The sequence below is a fragment of the Lissotriton vulgaris genome, chromosome 12 (assembly GCF_964263255.1).
Source record: "Lissotriton vulgaris chromosome 12, aLisVul1.2, whole genome shotgun sequence".
NCBI classification, from domain to species: Eukaryota; Metazoa; Chordata; class Amphibia; order Caudata; family Salamandridae; genus Lissotriton; species Lissotriton vulgaris.
This window is the reverse complement of record NC_141700.1, coordinates 377,500,526-377,508,660: the sequence shown is the minus strand read 5'-3', so window position 1 is coordinate 377,508,660 and position 8,135 is coordinate 377,500,526. Positions and strand designations below refer to the sequence as shown.

The following is an 8,135-nucleotide window of genomic DNA, read 5'->3' as shown; positions in this document are numbered from 1 at the left end:
CGGTTCGAGCCTCCTGGCCGATCCCGGATCTTCCCGTCCCGTGGTTGGGTCCCCCGCTCTCGGCGTCGGTGTTGCGCCGGCTCTTGTCGGCTGGCCTGCCTCCTTCTGCAGGCCCGGTTCTTGTGCGGAGGACGCTGCTTGCTCGGGGGTTGTGGCTTTGCTGCTGGGTTCCCGCAGGTCTTCCACGTTCTCTGCCTGTGCCCGGCGCTGGGCGTCCTTCTCGCGTTGGCGCGGTCGGCTTGGTGCTGTCCCCGCCTCCGTGGTCCCCTTGCGGGCCTTGGTTTTCCGGTCTGAGGGGTGTTCCTGGGGCGTGGCCCCTTCTACCCTGTGGGCCCGGTGGGCGGCCTTGCGGGCCTTTCACAGTCCGGTGTTCGACGGCCTGGTTTCCCTGGTGGCTCGCTTGGCTCCGATGTTGTTTGTCCTTCGCCCACGGACGCTCTGCCGGTCTCCCCCTTGGGTGCTCGCTTCGGCAGCACATATGCTATTATTGGAACTTTACAGAGGAGATTTGCAGGGCCCCTGCGCAAGGGTAACTCGCAAATTCGTGAGGCGTTCCATATGAGTTCTCTCTCTCGTTCTACGAGCTCTTCGGGGTCCGCCCTTTTGGGTCCCGGCCCTCGGTGGCTTTGCGGTTCCTCACCTTTCAGGTGGTTTTTCCCTGGTGGCAGTGGTGTCTGCTGGGCGGATGGGCGTGCGGGGGTCGTTCCTCCGCTCCCCGCCCTTCTTGCGGGTTTTGCCGGACGTGGTTGTTCCTCCGGCATGTCCCCCGTGTCCTTCCCGGGGTTCCTTCCCTGGGGCCTTGGAATCGGGTGGTATCTTTACCGCTTTTTCACTGCCGACGAGGTTCCTATCTTGTCCGTGCTGGTTGTCGGCGTGCTGTTTTGGCTTCTCTTGGCCGCACGTCTTTCCTTTCCCGGTGGGATGGCCTGTTTGTGTCTGTTGGCCCGGTTCGTTCGGGCCACTAGCCCTCTTTCCACCTTGGTTCGCTGGCTTCCACAGGCTATCATCCCTACCTACGCTTCGCTGGGTTCGGTGGATCCGGCGGGGGTCCAGGGTCGGTCCACAGGGTGTGGCCCGGTGTCCTGGGCCCCCTTCAGGGTGTCTCCTCTGTGGAGATTTGTCGGGCGTCGACGTTGTCGTCCCCCGCCTTGTTCGTGGGTCTCTAGCAGTCCCGGGGGGACTTCGCTGGGGCCGTTCTGAGTGCTGGAGCTGCGACTCCTGGTTGGCCTTCTTTTCCTGGAGGTCTTGTTTTCAGGTTTCCTGTGATCCCTGTTGTCTGTTTCATTTATTCTACATCAACCTTGGGTTGGTTTCTCTGCATCACCGTGTGGTGTTGTTCTTCTGGTGGTCAATGAAGCCTTGTTGGCTTGGGTATTTGCTCACTATGTAACTCAGGGGGCGAGGAAGACTTACGAGGAGGTAATGCCCCGGTTACTTACCGGTAATCTTCATTACTCCGAGTATAGTCTTCCTCGCCACATGAGTTCCCTCCCCCCCTCCCTGTCTGGCTATCGGCTTCATTGTTTGCTTGGTAGATCAGGCTGTTGGTTGGGCCGGTCCGCCTCTTATAGAGGTCAGGTGGGACTGGTCGGCCATGTTGGGAGGGGGTGGGAGGTGGTTTCTTTTTGCTTTGGAGGGTTCTGTTGTGGAGCTAAAGCTCACTATGTAACTCATGTGGCGAGGAAGACTATACTCGGAGTAATGAAGATTACCGGTAAGTAACCGGGGCATTATTCTGCTCTCCAATTTCCACAGCGACCTTTATATATCTCATTGTACGCAGATGATATGATGTTATATGTATGAGACCCGGGACAGCATTTAGCCCCTTTGTTATGGGAATATATTAAATTTGGGAGGCAATCTGGACTCCAGATCAATTGGTCAAAATCCCTGATCATACCACTAACTGACACCACACAACCTCATTCCACGGAATTCCCACTAGAGTGGCAATCCGACCCCGGGAAATACCTGGGCGTTTAGTACCACCGTGACCCCGAAGTTGTAATTCGCCCAAATTATGGCAGAGCAATGAGTGTGAAGAAAGACAAAATAGTGCGCTGGATTCAATTGCTGCTATCACTTGCTGACCAATTGGTGATTGTAAAGATGGTCATATTACCAACATTTTTATATCTTTTTAACAATATACCCATCACACCTCCAACTGAAGTATTTCGCAGATTGACATAGTTAGTGAATTGTCTAATCTGGGCGGGTAAACAGGCCTGCATAGAATTGCGAGCTTTGACATTACCCTACTCCAGAAGGGGCTTTAAAGTGCCAGATTTTCTGCTTTATTTTTTATGTGCGCAAGCGCAATATGCACATTATTGGTATCATCAGGTCCCCTATCTTACACATGTGGCCATAGAGGAAGGAGATGCACTCCCAGTCCCATTAACAGCAGTAATAACTCATTGCAGGCCACCTTTACACAATAAGGCTATTAATACTATTGATGCGACAAATGCTGCCTGGCGCAAGATGGGTAGACTAGAACGCAAATTGCCCCTATATGCACCTGCCTTACCATTGCATCATCACCCAGACATATTGGTCACACAGAAAGAAGTGGGCATGGGACTTTTGAAACAGGTGGGCGTAGATACTATGGAGGACCTATACCACAATGCTACATTTAATACGCCGTAAGATCTTACCTATATTAGCAATCAAACTCTATTGTTTTGGTTCACATACCATAGGCTACAAAGTGCAATCAAGAAATTGTATCCCACCTACCCAACAGAACCACCACAGCTTGCAGCGTTGCAAATGATACTTACAACTCCCAGTAACAAGCATTTAGTGTCCAGACTATATACTACATTACAGGAGGATATTGCGGATACGACACACAAAGCACATACAAAGTGGAATGATGTGCTAGATGTCCTGCTAACAGAGGAAGAGTGGTCGGTAGAATGGTCTCTTACAGAAATGCTGACGCCGAATGGAAATATGTGGCTTTTGCACCACAAATACCTTCACCAAACTTATTACACTCCAGCTAGGCTCTATAGATATGGTCTACAAAGAGATGCAAAATGTCAACACTGTAGTACTGAGCCAGCAGATTTCCTGCATCTCACGTGGGCCTGTCCAACAGTGCAGGATTTTTGGGAGAAGGTTACGCAGATACTAGGTGACATGGTGGGTACTGATATTGCCTGTAGTAGTCGCACATGTTTATTGGGACTACTCCGCAATGTGCATGCTACTAAACGTAAGCTCTGTATGATTGCTTTACTTCTCGCCAAGCGTAGGGTCTCAATGTGTTGGGGTAGTAAAGAAAATCCTAAAGTTAAACAGTGGCTTCAAGATATGACATATTGTAAAGATGTGTTGAAAACCTACGAAGAAGAACTGCCTGCTGGATCCAAGCCGAGAGACTATTGGAAGTATTTGGTTGAATATTTGTGCACGAATCAGGTTGATTAACTGTGTATGGTAACTGTTTTTTTGTGGTAAAGGTATAATGTGGTAACATCACATAACTATTGTAACTGGATGAAGGATGCTGTAGTACAGTGGTCTGTATTCTGTTCACATGTTTGGACATAATATGTCTTTGAAAACGCCAATAAAAAAAAAATGCTTCCAGGTGTCTAATGCTTTCTGCGACGTCCCCAATGCAGAGAAATCCCATCAGTTATCGAAAATTATTACAGGAGCATATACGACCATTGGCCACGATAGTTAAGGTGTAAAGCCTTTTGCCAGACAAAAGCGAAAGCAAACTCAGGCTGCAAAATCTGACAAAGACGATCGCCCCTCTGGTCCAAAGCAGAATTGGACCAAGAATAAAATCAGGGGAAAAAGCAACAGAAACAGGGGTCTCGTCCTGCCTCGCCAGTACCTGTGTCTACTGAACTCACTTATGAATTGCGCGACCCCGCTACGATTAAGTCACCTTATCGTTTTCAGGTTCCGGATCAACTTTCTCCTCGCTCTTTGCAGGATTCATCGGTCTCACCCACCGGTGTAGGAGACGGTGGCAGAGGAAGGGGTGCGAAGCAAGAGCAGCCCAGCAAGACAGATGGTAAAGGCAAGCAGGACGACTCTCCATGTCAGAGGCGACAGTTTCAGAAAAAGAAAGTTGCTGCTTTAACAGCAAGATATGCCACAGATAGTGAGAATGCAGTTTCGGAATCTGACATGGGTACTGACGCTGTTCGACAGCACGGCGGAGATTACCATAGTGCGCGAGGGGCTCTGTCCACTACTGAAGATGACAGCGACTGACCCTTTTATTGTAGTTGAGACAGCTGACACTAGGGTGGCACCCCCTAGGAGACTTTTTGAAATTGTCCTTTTAATTGAAGGTGACATACAGCGCACTGTAAAAGGAGTATTTTGGGAGAATCTAACTACAACTTATGAAATGTTATTGTCGGAGGTCGATTGGCCCGCACCTTTTGTTTTAGCAGCTCCGTGTGAGGAGGAGGTAATCCTCCCTAGTTTCACGCACACAGTGCTGAAGGAGCAGGCTCTGCATTTTGCAGAGGTTTGGGCTAAGGCGCTTTGTACCGTACTCACTGTGGGTGGGACTAATTATCACCCAGACATAAGATACCATTGTGGTCAATGCCACAGCCTCAACCCCAATACCCAATGCGGCGTGAAGCGAAAGCTTCTGTGGCAGAAATCCTTGAGCAATTGGAATATCAAGGTGTAATTGAAACATGTGTGTCTCCGATGAATAGCCCTCTTTTTACTGTGACCAAGCCTGATGGCTCGTACCGTTTGGTATTGGATTACCGGCATTTAAAGTCCCATTGTCGTATGTGCGCGGTACAAAATACTCACAGTTCTGCTCTGGTGGATAGTCTTGTGCGTAAAAGGTTTAAGACCACACTTGACATATCCAATGAGTTTTTCACCCATAACTTGTCCTCTATTAGTGGTCAATGGACAGCTTTTACAAGTGGTGGCAAAAAACACCAGTTCTAACGTTTGGCTATGAGCTACAACAACAGTCCAGGAGCGTTTGTCGCCCGCATAGTCTCTCTTTCAGAGGGACTCGTCACAGATGCATGTTCGTATGTGGATGACATTTATCTCACAGACGACGAGTTATGGCTGCATCTATGTCGTGTTGACCGCATAATTTGCCGTTTTGTGGATTTTGGCTATAAATTCAACTTTGCAAAAAGTCTCATTGCAGAGTACACAGCGTTGTTCCTGGGCTACGAGCTCAACAATGAAGGTTGAGGTTTAGCACCTCACTTTCTGGAGAAATGCGCACAACTGCGCGCTCCTTCAGCACTGAAACACTTTACTGGGCTTTTTGAATTTTGGGCGTACTTACATTCCCGATTATGCCCAGCATATCAAGCCTCTTTACCCCTTGGTACAACCTACTTTCTCCAAATCTTGCTGGCTGCCTACGCATTCAGCCATCTTGCAATCTTTGCAGGCTGATCTTCTAGAATCTAAATTCTTGCTGACTCATAATGACCACACCAACCTGGTGATAAGAATCATACCTGGGGTGGTGAGTTTCACATACCTGACATTTAATGAGGGTGACACAGTCCCTATCGCGTACAAGTCACACTTGTACCCTTCGGCTGAGGTGCGGTTTTCCACTGTGAAAAAAGTTTTGGCAGCAGTGCAAATGGCAATTCTCAAGGAACGTGCACTGTCGCAGGGAAAATGCATTTTGGTTGTTACTCCGTATCATGCCCTGGCAGCAGTGACGAAAGCCAGTGTACCAAATTTGAAAGCCTTGCACCCAGGGTGGATACAATGGGCCGAGTCCTTGACATTTCCGGATGTCTCATTCATTTTTGATTCCTCTTTCCAGCCTCAGGAGTTTTTGGAGTAGGAATTTGTTCATCCAGCTCCCCTGACCATGCGGCCACTAGAGGATTTCCATTGTATCATTTACACTGACCGTGTAGCGCAACCGGCTACAGATTCATAACACGCCTATTCATTGGCCTGTGCAATAGTGGTTGGTACTATGGTGGATGGTGAATTCAAGTCCGATGTCGTACATACACAGACATTAGGGGACTGTACCGCCCAGTTGGCAGAGCTTTGTGCTCTGATGCTTGCATTGGAGTACGCAGATCCCAGTGTGACTACTCTTGTTGTAAGTGACTCTTACTACTGTGTTCAATCATACAATGACAATTTATTCTTTTGGACTCAAAATGACTATTGTAACTCCAAAGGTCGCACAATAAAACATAAAATGATCTGGGTTCGAGTGGCTGAACTTAAAGAACGGCTCCCACTTGTGTTTGAAATTCATACTCTTGGTCACCAGCTTGTCGGAGTTCATGCTGTTGGCAATAGCCTTGCTGATGAAGCAGCCAAGACAGCAGTTGCAGCATATTCACTAGCAGCAGTTACACGTTCCAAAAGTAAGATTGATGATGACATCTTGGCAGCTATTGCCACAACGGAGAAGGGAGGTAATTACCCAAAATGTTTCCCTTCTAAATACTCTTATCATTTAAGTCCTGATAAAGTTCCTTATGTGAAAATTAACGACGTTGGTGACAGGTTGATTCCCAACGCGGACCGCAGGCAGACTTTGATTACAGCGGCACACAAATGCATGGCCTCAGCGCATGCCGGTGTGTCAGCTACTGTTTCTCTCCTATAACAGCTTTACTGGTGGCGAGGATTGTACAAACAAATGTGTCATTATGTCCTTCATTGTGACATTTGCCAGTAGATTAAACCTTCTTCTGCTGCACGCCCGCCCCTGACTCAGTTGTATATATCTAATAAACCACTTGGTTGTGTTTACTTAGATCACTGCGGTCCTTTCTCTTCTGATACTGCGTATTCGTATATCTTAGTAGTGGTTGACTCTTGCACGCGCTTTGTGTGGGTGTGGCCACAAAGAAGTTCTGATTGTCGTACTGTCGTAAGGGATTTGCGTGTCTTTGTGGGAATTTTTGCATGTGGTACCTTCTATTCGAACCAGGGTCCAGCGTTTGCCTCTAAGGCACACAAGGATGCCATGCGTTCTTTGGGAGGTCCAAGTCAAATTTTCAGCTCCATATCGGCCTGAGGGCAATAGTGTTGTGGAGCGGATGAACCATGACTTAAAGCCATCCTTGACAGCTGGGATATTAGGTACAGGCCGGAACTGGCTAGCCCACCTCAGTAGCGTTCAGCGTGCACTAAATAATCTCCCTAGAAGGTCTCTGGGTGGGTGGACCCCATATGAAATGCTCTTTGGTTTCAAAATGTTTGTTACGGACCTTGAAGGTCTAGATCAAGTTGCGTCTGCCGCTCCCTTTGAGGTAGATGAACAGTGTTCTGTTTTCCAGAATCTACAAAAGACCAGAGACAGTCTTGGAAAGGAACATTTGCCCTCCACATCTGAAGCTGCGTTGTAGATTCCGGTAGTTCGTTGGCTACCGCAAGTTGGTGAACTGGTCCGAGAAAAGGTCGCAAACAGGAAGGAGTTCGGTCCTTCATATCGTGCTCCAGTTCCTGTGCTTGGCATGCAGGGTATAAGAACAGTCATTTAACTCCACTTCCTGGCCGAAAGGAAAACAGGTACATCTCCATTGACAATGTGAAACTACACAGAGTGGCCGGTTCTTCTTAGTATGACACCTGCGGTCTCTTGTCCAGCTATGCTGCGAAACTCTGTTTTGGTTCTGACACCTGCTGCCGGACTTGATGTTGCCATTGAGATAACTACAGATACAAATCCTTTATTTGTCACAATATTTTTGTATCTCAATATTGTGGCAGTCAATATTTTGTCAGTGATTCAGCATATTGCTACCAAAGCCAGAGCTTATATTCACAATGCTTTATCTTGTAGTGGCGCACTACCACTACTTCCAACAGCCAGTTATCCACAGGCAGCCCTCCCATGGTGCACTTCGAATCAAGCCATCCACCCTGTGTACAGTTCTAAATTTATTTTTCCACAATGTCAACGGTGTACCCTCCTTGTTACAATTTGACCTTGATTCCTAGGCCTTCTCCTGTGTGAAGCACAACTGCCTTCCTTTATCAACTCAAGCCACATGATTGTGATTTCTGTGCAGCTAGATTACAAGACTTTGTTCATGTTATGCGTGAACCCATGCATGCAATTATGTGCACAAATACAGACTAAGCGGGGGAAGACTTTTTTCTGACTCAGT

At 48.0% G+C, this 8,135-nt stretch overlaps 1 non-coding gene across 1 annotated transcript; it reads left to right on the top strand.

The window, feature by feature from the left end:
- The first annotated feature begins 457 nt into the window (after positions 1–457).
- LOC147674079 (U6 spliceosomal RNA) lies at positions 458–564 on the top strand. The gene has a single exon (XR_015303138.1). It is a non-coding gene; the product is annotated as a U6 spliceosomal RNA (small nuclear RNA).
- Positions 565–8,135: the final 7,571 nt, after the last annotated feature.